The sequence below is a fragment of the Lolium perenne genome, chromosome 4, assembly GCF_019359855.2.
Source record: "Lolium perenne isolate Kyuss_39 chromosome 4, Kyuss_2.0, whole genome shotgun sequence".
Lineage (NCBI taxonomy): Eukaryota > Viridiplantae > Streptophyta > Magnoliopsida > Poales > Poaceae > Lolium > Lolium perenne.
In genome coordinates, this window is record NC_067247.2 from 371,090,632 (window position 1) to 371,110,762 (window position 20,131).

General features: G+C 44.2%; 1 long non-coding RNA gene across 3 annotated transcripts; it reads right to left on the reverse strand.

Moving 5' to 3' along the window:
• Nucleotides 1-17,157: 17,157 nt before the first annotated feature.
• On the reverse strand, nt 17,158-18,922 carry LOC127326892 (uncharacterized). Of its 3 annotated transcripts, none has more exons than XR_011744033.1 (3): nt 18,477-18,751; nt 18,086-18,350; nt 17,158-17,570 (listed from the first exon to the last, which is right to left on the reverse strand). It is a non-coding gene; the product is annotated as an uncharacterized lncRNA (long non-coding RNA). The 3 variants fall into 3 exon arrangements; XR_011744032.1 differs by lacking the exon at nt 17,158-17,570 and adding an exon at nt 17,801-18,006 and having other exon boundaries at nt 18,477-18,749; XR_011744031.1 differs by lacking the exon at nt 17,158-17,570 and having other exon boundaries at nt 17,801-18,350; nt 18,477-18,922.
• Nucleotides 18,923-20,131: the final 1,209 nt, after the last annotated feature.

Genomic DNA, 20,131 nt, shown 5'->3' on the forward strand with positions numbered 1-20,131 from the left:
TAAATTACATGAGGTATAGAACCTCATTTAAATCATTTTTCTCAAGTGGTAAATGTGAAGTATTGACCTTGGTCAACATGATCTCACCTTTATGAATTGAGGAAATTAAATCTTATCCTTGTTCAATGAGAGGAAATTATTTCTCCCAAACTAAAGAGAAACCCTAATCCACATTTCAATAAGGGGAGTTGTTTTCCAAACCCTAAGAAGAAACCCTAGTCAAATGTTGAGTAAGGTAGATGATGATGCTAGATCATCTTGAGTGAGCCATTAAGGCTATTTAGGTTCTTTAAGTATTGATTTGGTGTTTGTATCCTCGTATTCGTTATAGACGCTAGTACCGGAGACTATCAGGAGGAGGAGGTATTCTACCAAGAGGAAGGAGAAGAGAACTTTGACCACCACCTCAATCAAGGCAAGCTAATATTCTTGCAAGTTGACCTTGTGCAAAGCTCTACAAGATCAAGGCACCATTACATCTTACTTTATGCTTAATGATCCTATCCCAAGTTTTTACCTTACAAGTTTTGGGCTTGTTTTATCAAAGTTTATTTTTGATTCATGATTCACTTGGTTTAGTTAGGGAGTAGTACAAGAGCATCACACTTAGCCTAGAAAGATATAAGCTAGTTAGCACCTCTCAAGACTAGTTGCTAGTGCTAAGATTGAAAGTGTCTACTCTAGATGGGAACTTGTGAAAACCAATGACTTTGAAAACCTTGGAGTGATGAGTCATTCTATTGAAAGATTTTGAAGGTGAATATGACTTGTGAATGACTTGGTGAAATTTACCAAAAACTGATGGTTGGGTTCGGATGCGATACCATTCCAATTCTTGAGTATCCCCACAATACCTGATTATGGGTAAGGCTTAACTGGAAACTTATGTATCTTAGTATGGGTTCCCTCTGAACAAGCATCATAGGGGCCGAGGCTGCCTCCGTTGAAAGTGAAATAATGTGAAATGAGGTGAATTGTCCAGCCAAGCCCTGTGCAGTTCCCAGGCTGATGGTTTGTCTTCACTGGGAGGCCAAGCTCATGGGGAGAGGTGTCTATACTAGGGTATGTAAATGAAAGGTTAGGATTGGTAGTTCGCGCACTGAGTGTGATAAATCAGGGCCAGTTACCCCTGACGGACTATTGCAATTGTTGTGGCACAAGTGTACGACCTCTGCAGAGTGTAAACCTATTCGAATAGCCGCGTCCACGGTCATGGACAGTTGGAAAGGCCATACTGTTCCGTCATCAGAACTTTTCCAAAATAGAAGGGTGACTTGTGATTTGAATTGAAAGGTGACTTTGACTTTGAATCACCACTGAGTTGTGGGAATGACACTAATGTTCCCACTTGAGTTAAGTTAGGCAAATGAAGAGGCTTTGTTTACTAAAGTGCTTGTGAAATAAAACTGGCTTGATGCAAATGAAACTAGAGCTTAGCACCCCCTTACTATAGTTGATAGTAATTACATTAGTATTAGTTTGTGAGTACTTTAAAGTACTCATGGCTGTGTCCCTGGCTATTCAAATGGCCAGACTATGAAGAGGAGTACCAGAACCCGGAAGAAGGATAGCAGGATGTCTACGACAACTAGGATCACTCCTGACGTCAACAGTTGCCTGTGGAATAGATGGACTACTACGCTACTTCGCTTCCGCTATGTGTTTTGTAATTGATCAATAGATCATCTACTATTGTAATGAGACTGGATCATGTGATCCTTTGTTGTAAGACAATTATGATGTTGTAATGAATGATGTTCTGTGATATCAATCTATTATGTCTCGCAAAAACAATATTCATGGGATTGCGATGAATGGCATAATAGGTATCTGGACTTAAAAATCCGGGTGTTGACAAGTTGGTATCAGAGCCATTGTTGGCCTTAGGGGACCCTAGTTAGAATGGACGTCTGTAAAATTTAGTTTCAAAACCAAAGAAGTGAATATTTGTGAAAACTTATTCTCACTCTTATCCTTGAGATCTTTTTCAAAATAAGAAATTCATGCTCTACTTTTTCTTTGTAGCACTATCTAAAATTTTGCACACTGGAATACTTCTCTAATTTACTCCTCCTCTTTGTTCATAGATGAAATACAAATGGGAGTGCTATCAGCTTGGTCACGGAGGAGAACTGAGGTTCGAAAAGGATTTGAAGCAACTAGTGGAATATCTAGGACACCCGTATCCTGAGTTCTTCGGAATACCCCTCAACAACCACTCCGGAGAACAACCTCGGTGGGAAGTTACTGCAGATCTGCGAAGAAAGCTAGGAGCCCCAATATGGGAAACCATTTGGTTTTCTGTAACGGGAAACACTTGGAAGGAAGGACTAGTCAGAGCTATGCAAGAAGCCATTGCCCGTCTGTGTGGACAAAATGAGAACATGATCAAGAACACTCGCTTCATCTACTACCCAAGACATGACCCCATGGGAAGACCAATGACCATGCCTCCACACCCGGAGATGAACCACTATGTAGCACACCTAGACTACATGATGTACAAGACCCGCAAGGAGTTGGACAACGCCCTCGCCTTTCGCCAAGCACATTACCCGTGAAGACGAAGAACCCCCCGGGCCCCCCCCCCTGAAGAGTAGTATCACTCAAGCACTATCATAGGTGTGAGTTGTATCAGGACCCCCTTGTATCGTAGAATGAATGAATGGTTCTTCAAATCAACGGTGTGTTAGATTTGTAATGTGTGATGCTTGGTATGAACGAAAAAGTGTTGTTGGTTTTTACCCCCTCAACACTACTCAAGTTTTCAAGTTTTGAACTTTTTGAACTTTAAACCAAACAAACCCTAGAAATTTCCCTCTTATCTTATCATCTACCTCAATGTTCAGATGGCCCCACCAACCCGCAGCACCAAGACGCAATGATGCAGATGCTCCAGATGATGATGGCAGACCGAGAAGCCGACAGGGCTGAACGCCAAGCCAATATTGCCGCACTGCAACAGAAGCACCAGATGCACCTCAGGCCATGCCAAATATGTTTTCCTGTTAATCCAAGTGCTCAATCTCTCTTAGGAACCTAACTTTTCTTAAAATCGCGGGACGAGATTTGTTTAAGGGGGAAGGGTTTGTAACATCCCAAATTTTTAAAACAAGAAATAAAATGAATTTCCTTTTTCCAAAAATTGGAGCCAACAAAAACTTTAACTCAATTGAGTTTGGTGCATAGAGCTCCTACACAATTGTTGTGAATTTTTCTATGAAGCTTGTGTGAAGTATTTTGAAATGTTTTCTAAACCCTAACCCAACCCTTCTCAAAACCAAAGAGGAAATTTTAAAAAGAAAATCAAACAAATTGTGAGGCATATGTGGGCTAATGGCAAATTCTCCAATAATTGGTCTATGCGCTATGTACCTTACCCAAATGGTTGGAAACCATGAGTAAACCCAACCAACCTCAATGGAACCCAAAACCATGATCCTTTGGATCAAAGAAAAAGAAAGAAAAGGTTTGAGAAATTGCAAAAACCCTCACATATGGCTTATGGCCATTTTTTAAAATATTTAACCTAGGCCATATAAAATTGTGCCAATGGTTTGGAAACTATTTTAAACTCAAAAGGATCCTTTTTGAATCAAAGAAACCAAAATCAAATCAAAGAAAAATCAAAAATCTTGTGGCATGTGATAATGGTCACTTTTGACCTTTTTAATATCTTACCCACTTTGAGCCCTTTTATTAAGAGATTTTCAAACCAAACCCTCTCAACTCTTTGAACCTCATCCAAGACCTCATCAAGGTGAACAACTTTTGTGTTGACCACTTTGACCAGATCGTTGACCATTGCTTAATTTAGTCAAGCCAAAATGCCACTTTGAAACCAATTCTAGATTCCCACCAATTTTGGATTTCTTCACAAATCTTTTCCAAATCCCAAGCCAATGCCACCCATGGCTGCCAAATATCATTATTAGCTCATCCATGAAGAAACCTAGCAAAATTTACCCACACATGAGGTTTTTACATGAGATTCCCCTTTTTACATAGAAGTACACCTACTCTCAACCACTATTCACACCTCACTCTCTCTCTCCTTGAGCTCATCCATAGTACCACTAGTACCACACAACCACCCTCATGACATCACTTAGCATTGACATCATCCACATGAACTGATGAGGACATCCCTGCTACACCACTACCTCCGTCATTGATGAATGAATATGAACCTACTGTGAAGCTCAAGTCCAATGAAGTTCGGATTGGACCAATTACAAGAGCTCGTGCGAAGCTACTTAAACAACAGGTGAAATTGTTTCTAAACGATACTTTGATTGATGAGAACTTTATACTTCCTAAGTCCTATTACTTATGTATCATCAGGTATCAAGAGGAGACGAGCATCGCACGAGGAGAGGAGCAGCTGGACCTGAAGACGGACGTCAAGATGGCCGTGAAGCTGGACATGGAGCTGGACATGAAGATATCTCATGGACGCGCGAGGGAGGAGCGGGAGGCATGCGCGAGAGGAGAAGAAGACGTCCAGGCCGGTCCAGAACCCGGTCAGACCGGCCACCAGACCGGACCGCCCGGTCCCTGGCCCGGTCGACCGGTCGCCAACCGGCCGTCAACCGGATGAGATTTATCGTACCGGGCAAAAACCGGAAAGTTGCGAAGTTTCCGGTTTGCCGCCCGGTTGACCGGACCATAGACCGGCCCGCCCGGTCCACAGCCCGGTCGACCGGATTCCAGACCGGACCAGTCCGAGTCTGTCTCGACCAGATCTATTCTGGGTCGGTTATTCTTGTATCTTTTCGACCAGAACTCGTCCCGGACGCCTATATAAGTGCCTTGGATGACCCCCTAGCTGCTTTAGACCACGTTTAAGATAAACCCTAGTTCTTAGTTGTTTGCTTATGCAAAACTATTGAATCCCTACACCATATTGCTTGATATTGTGTAGATCCTGAAAAAGTCTTGTGTGATCTGCTGTTCCATTGGGAATTAGACGGTTGCAACTTACCGCTTCGTGGTCGGCGGCTACGTGCGCAAGTGTGTGGAGTTGCGAATATCTTGCAGGGTTGAGAGTTGTTGCATTGGCGACAGGGACCAATCGAGAGATCTCATTGCGTCATACAAGTTATCAACCACTACATCGTCGTGTTTCTCCGCTGCCATCACCCTGTGATCATCATCACCTCCGTTGCTTACTGAGAAGATCGGGCCACCCCATATCATCTTGGTATCAGATTTCCAGTTTTCCTCGGTAAGCCATCCACAATCCACCCCATAGTTGAGTTGTGAGTGTTTCCTATCCAGAAAAAGCCATAAAAAGTTAGGGTTAGGGTTTGCCATAGCCTTAGATTGCACTAATTTCGAGTTTTAGTTGCTTTTCGTAGTTGTTTTTGCGTCTCTTTATCTTTCTTATAGTAGAATTGTTAGGGTTTGTGTTTTCTCTATCATCTAGTTTATCATAGTGTATCAGTTTTTGTTACTCCGAGTCCACATAGCGTACAGTGTGCTTATTCCCAACCATAGACACAGCCTATCGATATACATGACTAGGAACTTCCCCAGAAGAGACTAGTTTTACCGCTCGACAGGCTGCTCATTAGGGTTTTGGTGCTTTGCATATCTTGTTGGCCGTGTTATCAAGGAGTTGAGTCATAAAATCAAAAAAAATAAATAGAAAAGAAGCAAAAAGAGCTACATAGCTGCGTGTGTTATACAAAAAGAAAAAAAATATCCAAAAAGAAAAGTGAAGTGCTAGTTGAATCACGTGAAGGCCTAAGTTTACTTTACTGAACCTGTAGTTGAGCAATCTTGTGCCTGTCTCATTGAGCTTTGCTAGCGTCTCTCGTGTGCATTGCAACCTTTTTCCCACATATAGTTGCATTGTCCCATTATATCGCCTTGTGTGAGTATCATTGGTTCTCTACGGTCAGCGCTAGAGCTTGTTATTGGTGCAAATAGGTAGCCTACCTACAGCCCCACATATATCCTGCTTTGCCGTGTGATTTGTTCTTATACCCTTGATATTCGCTTCGTTACATCCGTGCACTAGTTGTTACTACAAGTGGTAAGCAACACTAATTTACTTTGGAACGGTAAGATCTCCTTTTCTTATCAGTTTTTGAGTGAGTTGTGAGGGTACCACCATATATTCTTGATTTACGTGCACTAACCTACTAACCATGTCTGCTAGTGATGAGAAAATTGTTAACCAGGAGAACAAGAACTCCGCGGATTTGATGACATGGAGGGAGTATGAGGCTCTTCGTAATGAGATGCGACGTGAATTCCGCGCTCAGGATGATGAGCTTAAAGGGACGGTCCAAGAGATCTCCCAAAAGCTGGATGCTACTAATGAGACCGTCACGGCAATGCAAGATCAAATGACGGATATTCAACGCACTCTTCGGACTTTGACAATGTCAGTTGAGAATCTTAATCAACATCGACAACAACATGAAGATGCTGATGATGCCCATGGTCGTGGCGATCGTGCTCGCGGTTGGGCTCCACTTGGCCGCAATGGTCGTGGACAAGATGAGGAAGATGGATTGGGTAAGCCCAAATTCTCTATACCCAAGTTTGAAGGAGGTGCTGCTGTTGAAGAATACCTCACTTGGGAGCTCAAGATTGAGAAGTTGTGGAATCTACATCCGCACTACACTGACGATAGAAAGATTAAGCTTGCTTCTTCTGAATTTGATGGCTATGCATTGCGTTGGTGGGATGCTTTTGTTCGTAATCGTGAAGAGGATGGTGAACAACCTATACGCACATGGCTTGCTATGAAGGAGGCGATGACTTCTCGCTTTGTGCCTACAAATTACATGCGGAATAAATATGATAAGCTGACTCTATTGAGACAAGGTGTGAAGACTGTCGATGAATACTACATGGAGATGGAGATGCTAATGCAGCGTGGCCGTGTCCGTGAGTCTCCTGAGATGACAATGCAGCGTTTTCTGAATGGTTTGAAGTATGATATCAAAGGCATTGTTCGTCACTACAGTTACACCAATATGAATCAATTGTTACATCATGCAAGAGAAGCTGAATCACAGTTGGCTGACGAAGCAAAGATCAAAGGACGAGCTACAGGAGCTGGGCGTTACACACCCCGCGCGGCCCCATCTACGGCGCCGGCGCCTTCGACGCGATCCGCCCCTTACTCTACTCAGCCTAGTAAGCCGGTCTCCAATGTGTCTAACACAAAGAAGTCCGAATCTGCTGCAAGTACGAGTGGTTCTAATGTGTCTACTGCGTGTAACCGTGATATGGTTTGTCACACATGTGGTGGCAAAGGTCACTTCAAGAGAGATTGTCCTAACCGTAAAGTTATGATTATTAATGAGGACAATGAGTATGAGACTGGAGATGATGTTGATCCTAATGCTCCAGAAGATGATGACTATGACACTGATGGTGAAGATGCATATCCGTCTGATGCTCGCACCATTGTTGTGTCGCAGCGTGCTCTTAATGTGTTGCCTAGTGCATCTACTCAGCGCTGCAATTTGTTCCAGACAAAAGCTTTAGTTGGTCCTGACAAGGCTTGCAAGGTCATTATTGATGGCGGGAGTTGCCGTAATTTAGCAAGCAAGGAGTTATGTACTAAACTGAAGTTGAAGTATCTACCGCACCCGCATCCATATTATATTCAGTGGTTGAGCGACAATGGTGAGATGAAGATAAACCACATGGTGCGTGTTGAGTTTGCGATTGGACCGTATAAGGATTGCATTGACTTTGATGTGGTTCCTATGAAGGTTTGTCACCTCTTATTGGGTCGGCCTTGGCTCTATGACCGTTCCGTGCAACACAATGGCCGAGCCAATACATATCACTTGGAGTACAAGGGCAAGAAAATTAACTTACAGCCTATGTCACCACAACAGATTGTCAATGAGTCTCGTCAGAAGATTGAAGTAAATTTGGAGGATGCACCTCTAGATAGGCGAGAGAATTGTAATGTCGTGAGTGATATAACGAAAAGTGAGAGAGTGAATTCCTTAGTTTCATTAGCCACCAAAGAAGACATGAGAGAATTTAGTGAGGATCCTACGGCCATGCCTCTTGTGTTTTTGTACAGGGGTACGGTCTTGGTTACTAACGATATGACCCCTCTTCCTCTTGGTGTTTCTAATGTTTTGCAGGAATTCAGCGACGTGTTTCCGGAAGAGGTACCCGCAGGACTTCCACCATTGCGAGGTATTGAGCATCAAATTGACTTGATTCCCGGAGCTTCGCTGCCCAATAGGGCGCCATATCGCACTAATCCCGAAGAGACGAAGGAAATACAGAAGCAAGTACAAGCGCTACTCGACAAAGGTTATATCCGCATAAGCCTTAGTCCTTGTGCTGTTCCTGTTATTTTAGTTCCTAAGAAAGATGGTACATGGCGTATGTGCGTAGATTGTAGAGCTATAAACAACATTACTATTCGCTATCGTCATCCTATTCCCCGTTTAGAGGATATGCTAGATGAATTGAGTGGTGCTGCTGTTTTCACTAAAATTGATTTGCGTAGTGGTTATCATCAAATTAGGATGAAAGAAGGGGATGAGTGGAAAACCGCCTTTAAAACAAAATTTGGTTTATATGAGTGGTTAGTCATGCCTTTTGGTCTAACTAATGCACCTAGCACTTTCATGAGACTGATGAACCATGTTTTGCGTGAATTTATTGGCAAGTTTGTGGTTGTGTACTTTGATGACATATTAATCTACAACCGCAATGAATCTGATCATACTATACATATTCGACATGTTTTGCAAGTGTTGCGTGATAATAAACTCTATGGTAATCTTGAGAAGTGCACGTTTTGCAAAGATAAGGTCATATTTCTGGGTTATGTTGTCTCTAAACATGGAGTAGAAGTAGATGTGTCTAAAATTGAAGCTATTCAAAATTGGCCTACTCCCATGAATGTGAGTCAAGTAAGAAGTTTTCATGGTCTAGCTGGGTTTTATAGAAGATTTGTGCCCAACTTTAGTACTATTGCTGCACCTTTGAATGACTTGACTAAAAAGGGTGTTCTATTTGAGTGGGGCGCAACCCAAGATCATGCTTTTGATGAACTTAAGAGATTGTTAACTTCTGCACCGTTGCTTGCACTTCCTGATTTCAATAAGCAATTTGAGATTGAATGTGATGCTAGTGGTATTGGAATTGGTGGTGTGTTGATGCAAGAGGCTCGCCCAATTGCATATTTTTGAGAAGCTATGCGGTGCTAAGTTGAACTATCCTATATATGATAAAGAATTGTATGCTTTAATTAGAGTTCTTGAGGTTTGGCAACATTATTTGTGGCCAAAAGAATTTATCATACATTCTGATCATGAAGCTTTGAAATACCTGAAAGCTCAGTCTACTTTGCATAAGCGTCTTGCTAAGTGGGTTGAGTTCATTGAGTCTTTTCCATACATTATTAAGCATAAGAAGGGAAAAGATAATATTGTTGCTGATGCTCTATCTAGGAAGAATATGTTATTAACTCAACTTGATGTTAAAATTCCTGGATTAGAAGTGCTATGTGATTTATACGCTACTGATCATGATTTTGCTGAACCATATCGCTTATGTGCTCTTGGTAAAGCATGGGAAAAATATCACATACATGATGGGTTCTTGTTTAGAGCTAACACACTATGTGTTCCAGAATCGTCTGTGCGTTTGCTCTTATTGCAGGAGTCACATGCTGGAGGTTTGATGGGTCACTTTGGGCGTGAGAAGACGCTACTCATGCTAGCTGACCACTTTTATTGGCCAAAGATGAGGCGGGACGTGGATAGATATGTGAGAAGATGCATTACTTGCAACAAATCCAAGTCCAAGCTGAAGCCTCACGGTTTGTATACTCCTTTACCGGCACCTACTACACCATGGGAGGATATTAGTATGGATTTTGTGATGGGTTTGCCGCGTACTAAGAGAGGCCATGATTCTATATTTGTGGTAGTGGATAGATTCTCTAAAATGTCCCACTTTATTGCCTGCCACAAGAGCGACGATGCGTCGCATATTGCTAACCTGTTTTTCAGGGAGATTGTACGCCTACATGGAGTTCCGAAGACTATTGTTTCTGATCGTGACGTGAAGTTTATGAGCTACTTCTGGAAGACGCTTTGGAGAAAGCTGGGGACGAAGCTGCTGTTCAGCACTACTTGTCATCCCCAAACTGATGGTCAAACTGAAGTGGTGAATAGAACATTGTCACAACTGTTGAGATCCATGATCAAGAAGAACCTGAAGGAGTGGGAAGAGTGTTTGCCACATGTGGAGTTTGCTTACAACAGGGCGGTGCATTCTACCACGGAGCTATGTCCTTTTGAGGTGGTGTATGGTTTCAAACCCATTACGCCACTTGACTTGTTGCCTTTGGCCATACATGAGAGAGTTAATATGGAGGCATCAAAGAGGGCAGATTTTGTGAAGAAGATTCATGTGAAGACTAAAGAGTTGATTGAGAAGAAAGGCAAGAGCAATGCTGCAAGGATGAATAAGAAGCGCAAGGAGATGTTGTTCAAGCCTGGTGATTTGGTCTGGGTACATTTTCGCAAGGATAGGTTCCCGAAGCTGAGGAAGTCTAAGTTGAAGCCTCGTGGTGCTGGTCCTTACAAAGTGCTTGCCAAGATCAATGATAATGCATACTCGATAGATCTTCCAGTTGATGAGTTTGGTGTCAGTAATTCTTTCAATGTTGCTGATTTGACACCATATGACGGAGAAGACCTTGGAGCGTCGGGGTCGACGCCTTTTGAAGGGGGGGGGGGAGATGATGAGGACATCCCTGCTACACCACTACCTCCGTCATTGATGAATGAAGATGAACCTGCTGTGAAGCTCAAGTCCAATGAAGTTCGGATTGGACCAATTACAAGAGCTCGTGCGAAGCTACTTAAACAACAGGTGAACTTGTTTCTAAATGATACTTTGATTGATGAGAACTTTATACTGCCTAAGTCCTATTACTTATGTATCATCAGGTATCAAGAGGAGACGAGCATCGCACGAGGAGAGGAGCAGCTGGACCTGAAGACGGACGTCAAGATGGCCGTGAAGCTGGACATGGAGCTGGACATGAAGATATCTCATGGACGCGCGAGGGAGGAGCGGGAGGCATGCGCGAGAGGAGAAGAAGACGTCCAGGCCGGTCCAGAACCCGGTCAGACCGGCCACCAGACCGGACCGCCCGGTCCCTGGCCCGGTCGACCGGTCGCCAACCGGCCGTCAACCGGATGAGATTTATCGTACCGGGCAAAAACCGGAAAGTTGCGAAGTTTCCGGTTTGCCGCCCGGTTGACCGGACCATAGACCGGCCCGCCCGGTCCACAGCCCGGTCGACCGGATTCCAGACCGGACCAGTCCGAGTCTGTCTCGACCAGATCTATTCTGGGTCGGTTATTCTTGTATCTTTTCGACCAGAACTCGTCCCGGACGCCTATATAAGTGCCTTGGACGACCCCCTAGCTGCTTTAGACCATGTTTAAGATAAACCCTAGTTCTTAGTTGTTTGCTTATGCAAAACTATTGAATCCCTACACCATATTGCTTGATATTGTGTAGATCCTGAAAAAGTCTTGTGTGATCTGCTGTTCCATTGGGAATTAGACGGTTGCAACTTACCGCTTCGTGGTCGGCGGCTACATGCACAAGTGTGTGGAGTTGCGAATATCTTGCAGGGTTGAGAGCTGTTGCATTGGCGACAGGGACCAATCGAGAGATCTCGTTGCGTCATACAAGTTATCAACCACTACATCGTCGTGTTTCTCCGCTGCCATCACCCTGTGATCATCATCACCTCCGTTGCTTACTGAGAAGATCGGGCCACCCCATATCATGAACCAAGACAAGCCAAGTACATGACCTATGTCACACACATTTTGGCATAAATCAAGTGTGCACTCTCTAGTCCTCTCCAATCATGCCCACCATGTCTAGTACCATGTCCTCACACCACTCAACCATGCCAAGCACCAGAGATAAGGATTGAGCATGATCTCATCAAAAGACAAGACAATGCCATGGCCTATGTCACTCACCTTTGCCAAAATCAATTGTGCACAATCTAGCTCTCTCTCATCTTGCCAAACATGTCACACACCTTGGCCTCACCTCAACAAAGCCTGCAGCACTCAAAGACCAAGAAGAAAAAGGCATAGAAGATCCAATGCCAAGCCATGCCATCCCCTTGGTCACCACCACCATGCTCACCATGTCACTCTCTTCACTAGCCTCACACACCTTGTCACATAGGCTTGCCTCTGCACACTGACCCTGCCAGTACCTTGCCCAAGCCAAACGTCAGCCCTACCATGCCATCCATGTGCATGGACACCAACTCGGGCACACCAAAGTCCACGCCCGTCCCCATCGACTGAGACTTCCCCCTGACCTCTGCTTTCTCACGTGACCTCACCAAGGACCCAGCTACCTCCTAGACATGACCGTTCGGCCCAGAACGCCCTGTAGCCACGCGCCCGGCGACATGGCCACCATGCCAGCCATGCCGCGCCTACCTCCCCTGGAGCCTATAAAAGTAGCGCCCCTCGCCCTGGTTAGCACCACACCACCTATCAGCCTTCTCCTCTCACCCCTAACACCTCCCTCTCGCCATCCTCGCAGCTCACCGACGCCAACAAGCTTGCCGGTGGCCACACCAAAAACCGCCCAGATTTTCATCACCATAGCCCCCGAGCCCTACACCAAAGTTGAAGCCCTCGAAAATCCCTTTCCAACGCACCTAACCCCGCCTCAATCCGAGCTCCGAGGTGAGAGATATGGCCCCCGCAAGCTTGCAGCATCGGGAGGAAGACGATGGCCCAGCGCCGTCGGATCGTCATCCGACGATCTGCGCGCTCCGCGCGTGCCCGACGTGCATGCGCCATGCATGCGTGGCCCAGCCCGCAGCTGGGCCGGCCCACTTCGTTTCCCGCCCCCGTTTGATTCAAATTTCGTTTAATTCTTTTTCAGTTAAATTGCTCTCAGATGCTTTGCTAGAAATAAAATATCTCCAAATCTACTGGGCCAGTTTTAGTGAATTTCATATTATTGGAAAGCCTGTGAAATTATCTATCTAACTCCGCTGTTTTCAACCCTAGATCTTTTGTAGAATTAAAGTTGCAAAAATAACAAGACAGGGACTTTTCAGAATTCATACAATTGTTAAAAATCAACCATAAATTATTTTGAGGTGATTCCACCTCCCATAATTCACATTTCACCAACTCTAATTGTTTATGCAAAAATATCACTTGGTTACTTTGTATGATCATGGGCTAGATTCAAAAATTGGCTATGTAGTCAATACTAGCTCATTTAAATCAATTTCAAATTTAAGTTTTCAAATCTATGAGGTGTAGCACCTCATTTAAATCACTTTCCCAAGTGTTATGAAGTAATGTGATGACCCTTGTTGCTTGGTCTCATACTTGCTCACTTGAGGATCTTAAATCAAATAGGATTTAAATTACATGAGGTATAGAACCTCATTTAAATCATTTTTCTCAAGTGGTAAATGTGAAGTATTGACCTTGGTCAACATGATCTCACCTTTATGAATTGAGGAAATTAAATCTTATCCTTGTTCAATGAGAGGAAATTATTTCTCCCAAACTAAAGAGAAACCCTAATCCACATTTCAATAAGGGGAGTTGTTTTCCAAACCCTAAGAAGAAACCCTAGTCAAATGTTGAGTAAGGTAGATGATGATGCTAGATCATCTTGAGTGAGCCATTAAGGCTATTTAGGTTCTTTAAGTATTGATTTGGTGTTTGTATCCTCGTATTCGTTATAGACGCTAGTACCTGAGACTATCAGGAGGAGGAGGTATTCTACCAAGAGGAAGGAGAAGAGAACTTTGACCACCACCTCAATCAAGGCAAGCTAATATTCTTGCAAGTTGACCTTGTGCAAAGCTCTACAAGATCAAGGCACCATTACATCTTACTTTATGCTTAATGATCCTATCCCAAGATTTTACCTTACAAGTTTTGGGCTTGTTTTATCAAAGTTTATTTTTGATTCATGATTCACTTGGTTTAGTTAGGGAGTAGTACAAGAGCATCACACTTAGCCTAGAAAGATATAAGCTAGTTAGCACCTCTCAAGACTAGTTGCTAGTGCTAAGATTGAAAGTGTCTACTCTAGATGGGAACTTGTGAAAACCAATGACTTTGAAAACCTTGGAGTGATGAGTCATTCTATTGAAAGATTTTGAAGGTGAATATGACTTGTGAATGACTTGGTGAAATTTACCAAAAACTGATGGTTGGGTTCGGATGCGATACCATTCCAATTCTTGAGTATTCCCACAATACCTGATTATGGGTAAGGCTTAACTGGAAACTTATGTATCTAAGTATGGGTTCCCTCTGAACAAGCATCATAGGGGTTATGCCGAGGCTGCCTCCGTTGAAAGTGAAATGATGTGAAATGAGGTGAATTGTCCGGCCAAGCCCTGTGCAGTTCCCAGGCTGACGGTTTGTCTTCACTGGGAGGCCAAGCTCATGGGGAGAGGTGTCTATACTAGGGTATGTAAATGAAAGGTTAGGATTGGTAGTTCGCGCACTGAGTGTGATAAATCAGGGCCAGTTACCCCTGACGGACTATTGCAATTGTTGTGGCACAAGTGTACGACCTCTGCAGAGTGTAAACCTATTCGAATAGCCGCGTCCGCGGTCATGGACAGTTGGAAAGGCCATACTGTTCCGTCATCAGAATTTTTCCAAAATATGAAGGGTGACTTGTGATTTGAATTGAAAGGTGACTTTGACTTTGAATCACCACTGAGTTGTGGGAACGACACTAATGTTCCCACTTGAGTTAAGTTAGGCAAATGAAGAGGCTTTGTTTACTAAAGTGCTTGTGAAATAAAACTGGCTTGATGCAAATGAAACTAGAGCTTAGCACCCCCTTACTATAGTTGATAGTAATTACATTAGTATTAGTTTGCGAGTACTTTAAAGTACTCATGGCTGTGTCCCTAGCTATTCAAATGGCCAGACTATGAAGAGGAGTACCAGAACCCGGAAGAAGGACAGCAGGATGTCTACGACAACTAGGATCACTCCTGACGTCAACAGTTGCCTGTGGAATAGATGGACTACTACTACGCTACTTCGCTTCCGCTATGTGTTTTGTAATTGATCAATAGATCATCTACTATTGTAATGAGACTGGATCATGTGATCCTTTGTTGTAAGACAATTATGATGTTGTAATGAATGATGTTCTGTGATATCAATCTATTATGTCTCGCAAAAACAATATTCCTGGGATTGCGATGAATGGCATAATAGGCATCTGGACTTAAAAATCCGGGTGTTGACACAGCTGCACTCCTAGTTGGTGCCCTGTTCAGCAAGTAGACAGCCGTATTGACGGCCTCACCCCAAAATTTTCCTGGCAAGCCTTTACTCTTCATCATGCTCCGTGCCATGGCCACCACGGTTTGATGCAGCTCACCCTCCTGATCTATGCATAAGACCTTTATCTTCACCCGCGCCTTGAACTCTCCAGCTTCTTTGATCTTCATGAATTCTTGTAGGGTTTGATCCTTACTTTTCAGCAACACAATCCACATGTATTGACTGTAATCATCCACCACAAGCATGAAATACTTATTGCCGGACGGGGTTGCGGGTGATATTTCAACGCATAGATCACCATGAACAAGTTCCGAAGCTTCTTCACATGGGAACGGGGCACTCCGCTGCTGATCCATGTGGTCCACCATCTCCGGAGCCTGTGCTGGAGGAGCTAACTCCTTTGTGTCCTTCTGCTCGCATACTTCGAGCATCAACACCATTGGCCCATCATCTCCTTCCTGGGCCATGAGAGCCCTATCCTTTGATGCTTTCTGGCAATCAGCCTTGAAGTGACCGAGCTTCCCGCAGTTATGACACCTTACTTTCTTTATGTCAAACTTTCTCCGCGGTGGAGCTTCGTCATCTTCCTCCTGCTCGGCGATGTACTTTTTCGCCGGGCGCTGCTTCTCCTTCCCGTTGCTGCGGCTCGTGGACCCTCCTTGCTTTTCTTTCGAAAGAGTCATCCACTGCTGCTTCGTGAGCATCAAGTGCTCACTCTGGTCCGGGTCATCGAAACTAAGACGGATTCTCTCGTTGTGGGCCTTGAACCTTCCGACGAGATCATCGACCGTCAGTGTATTCAGGTCAAGACACTGTTCGACCGAGGTAACGATCTGCATGTAGCGCCCCGGTGCGGCACGCAAGAACCTTCTGACGTTCTTGACCTCATCCAACCTCTCGCCATATCCCCTGATTGCGTTGATGAGGGTGACGAAACGGGCGGCAAACTGATCAACCGTCTCGCTTTCCTCCATCTTCAGATCTTCATAACTTTTCGTCAAAGTTTGAAGATGCGCTTCCCTCACGCGGGCATGACCTTGGTGCAAGGTCTTGATCGTCTCCCATGCATCCTTCGCCGACTTCTATCCGACGAGGTGCTGCATCACGTCCTTTGGCACGACGGAATAGATCGCCGTTAGTGCTTTGCGATCCTTCGTGTACTTCGCGCCTCCCTTGACGTAGTCATCGCCGCCGGGATCAACGGCCTCCCAGATCTCCGTAGCTTCCATGGCTACCTCCATGTTGAGGGCCCAAAGCCCGTAGTCCTTGCGATCGAGGCGCGGATACAAAGCCGCCCCCACCGTCTCCACCACCGGTGCCGATGTCTCGCCAACCTTGACCATCTCCATGACCTCCTTGTACTTTCAGCAGATCACGAACGATGAACTCGGGCTCTGATACCAATTGTTAGAACTGGCCCGACACGCCGTGTACTTTCCGGCGTGAGCGACGATAAACGACGATACCAGCAAGACGCTATTCCGGCGAGACGCACGCACGTACGCGATTACTTCCGCGCACGTACGTATGCTGCTAGCTAGATCGAGCCTTTACGATTCAGCTAGTACCACTTGCACGGATACGCAAAAACTGATTGGATTGCTCAAGGTGCATATCGCACCTCTCTTCTTCCTTTATTTCTTGCTTTTACTCACGGTACAGATTACAGGGGATCTCACGTCTATTTAAAGGCTAAGCTTGTCATGAGACAAACCGACTAGGAGATCAATACTAATCCTACCCGGACACATACACGTATACAAACCATATACGACACCGTGCCGGTGTACGACATGCTTAATCCTAACACTCTCCCCCTCCACTCCAGGGTCGTGGTTTGCAATATGTTGCTCCTGCTGTAGGTGTTGGCCGTGACTGGTCTTCGACGGCTGTGGGTGTTCCTTTGCCGGCTGCTGGCTCTGTTGTTTCTTTGATGGCTGCTGGCTCTTTGCGCTTCGTCGTTGGTGCGCGGGCGGAGTACTGGTCCTTCGGTTCCTGCTCTCGGGCGGGGTGGATCTACCATTGCCCTTCTGTTGCCTCATTGGTTCCGTCTGTTATCGCTTCTTCAAGTTGGGTTCCTTCAGGCCACACTGTTGTCTTCCCTCTATGGTCTGATGCAGAGGCTCGGAGGCGGGAGATAAGGTTAGGCAACTGCCCTGTCGAAGAGGTTCGTGATGCCGCTGTCGGCGGTAATTTCCTCTTCTGTCTTGCCTGTGGTTTCTCCTGCCTCTGCAAATTTGAAATTCTTAGATTACTTGTGCCTAGGAAGAAATACTAAACCAGTCGCCTACATAGGTGGCGCAGTTATAGTTAAGGCAGATTGCAGTTTTCTGTAGTTGTATTCTGCCTTTACATCCTAGATAGTTGTACATAGCTCTAGCGTTGTTTTTTTTTTGGTACGTGTAAGGATCTTTTACATGCATTCGGTTATAATATAGATAACATGTGGTTTTGTCAGATGGTAATCAGCTGTATCCTGTAGGTTTCCCTTTTACATGTAATGGGAATAGCATCAGGGTTTTTGACTGTCTAAATCGTATAAGAATCAGTAAAAAGGGTGTATCAAGATGCCAAAGCATGCTTGCTTTAAAAAAAAATATAGTTGGCCTCTTCTACCTACTGAAATTGTACTTCTGTGTTGCACACTGATCATGGCTGCTTTGCTCTACAAAATAGATTTCCACATCTGTGTCAGTGATTAGCATAGCCTTTTTGCATTTGTTTTCGTGGTAGTGGGGTTTTACCGATTCTCTTCATGTTGCTCTTGATTACCATTCTGCAGATGCTTCAGAGTGTGCCTTCTATGAAGGCATCGATGTCTTTTTCCCTCTCTTTTGGCTTTATCTAATTTGGAGAACACAAACATAGTATAGCAACCCAGTAATGACATGAGTTCTTGGTGCTTCTGGTGGGATATGTAAACCAAGAAAATAGTAATCAAACGTTGAAACACACAAACCTGTGATGTTATTTGTAGATAGGCAAAGGGCCACCTTGCTGAGATGTTATCTGCAAAGATTATAACAATAAGTGATAATCCAACAAACTTCAGATTATCCATTATTATTGTGAAGTAAGAAATTGCATCACTATCTTAGGAGAATGGAAAATTAGACAAGGCTATTAAAACTGAACCTTTTCTTCATCTTGCCCTTTAAATTTGAGGTGCCAGCTCACCAGGACTTTATCAGAACTTCACCTAGGCAATGCTCTTGAAGTTGTGGAGTCTATTTTGTAGTCATCTCCAGTTGGATCTTCCCTATCTCCTGTAGGTCAAAATTTGTAGAACATATTATGCACCTACTCAGACTAACTACAAGATCAACCTACTACATATTAATTATTTCTTGCTTTTGATCTTGACATGTCCAGCATGATTGCAGTATTATACAGTTACTAACATCATCTCTGAAACAGTAAAGTATTGCTAATGTTTCAAATGATGTATTTCACATGAATTACATGGTTCTTCCTACTACTAATACGTTTATGGAAATTCTCATCATAAGAATGTCAGTTTTCAGTCAAGCGGTTGTTTCTTTTGCAAAGAATATGTCTAAATTAGTTTAGTTTGTTAGTTGTCTGCCTTCCTGCACTAATGGGTTGCCTGCTGTTTTTTTTTCTGCAGGTAATATTCAGATGCATCCGGGTGGTTCTTCATTGACCTCTGATCCTTTTATTAATCTTTCGGTTGGGAGGTTCTTTGATCCTCTATTGGCATCGCTTTATGGTGTAAGTTCTTCTAATCCTGGTTTGTTTGTTCTTCTGGTTTTACCCATCCCTGTGGTAGATGCTCTTGGCGAAAGGTAACCTGGGCCACACCTTATATTCTGTATATTCATTGACAAATACCCAGGATTGGTCTACATATAACGCTTTCTGCCTTGGAGACAAGCTCTACATAATAGACTGGGAAAACTTCAACATTGCAAAAAGTGAGGCAGCTGAGAGCAGCCTTTACGCCCTAAATAAGAGGATGATGAAATCGTGGTAAGCCTCTCCTCCAGCTACATTGCACCGGCAGGCACACAAATAAACTTGCAGCCGCCAAATTATGCAGGGAAACAAGTACAAACTAAATATAGTAGTCACCAAGGTGGATGATCCAAACATCTGGTGGTTCCATCCCTGCAAGTTGTGCTGGAAAAATAAGGTTCAGACTGGAATTTCTCGCTGGTGCCCGAGCTTCCCCACTACAGACAAACAACACAGGTAGAATTGTGTCACACATGTATGTGTTTGCTAAAAAGCCGCCGATTTATGCAGGTACAGGCTCAAGGTCAGCACAACAGACGTGGAGACAAATGCTGATAACATGCCCGTCACTGGTCATTTCACATTCCTCGAAGAGAACAGCACTCCTCTCACAGGCAGAGAAGCAGCTCTTCTTGATTCACTTACGCAGGGCCGTCCTAATTTTGTCCCCGCTGCCATTTCTGCACAGTTGGCAAGAAGTGCACTATCATCGCCGAGGTAGACTAGGAGATCTAAAATGTTGATCCTGGGGTGGTGTTTCTTACCGTCTCGAAAGTCCAGCTAATCAATGACCCAGCACCGGCACAGGCATCTTATAGCCACTCTAGCCTTGCAATACCTAATGAGGCCGCCATGCTAGCGTCGGCACAGGCATCTTCTAGCCACTCTACCTTGCAATACCTAATGAGGTGGCCATGCCGGCCGACGATGAGCATGGAAGCATTATTCGTTTTAATTCATAAGCAGGTTGGTGATTTGTAATCCCTATTTTGAATATAATGCAATGTATCTTCTAATGGTTATAACTGAATGAT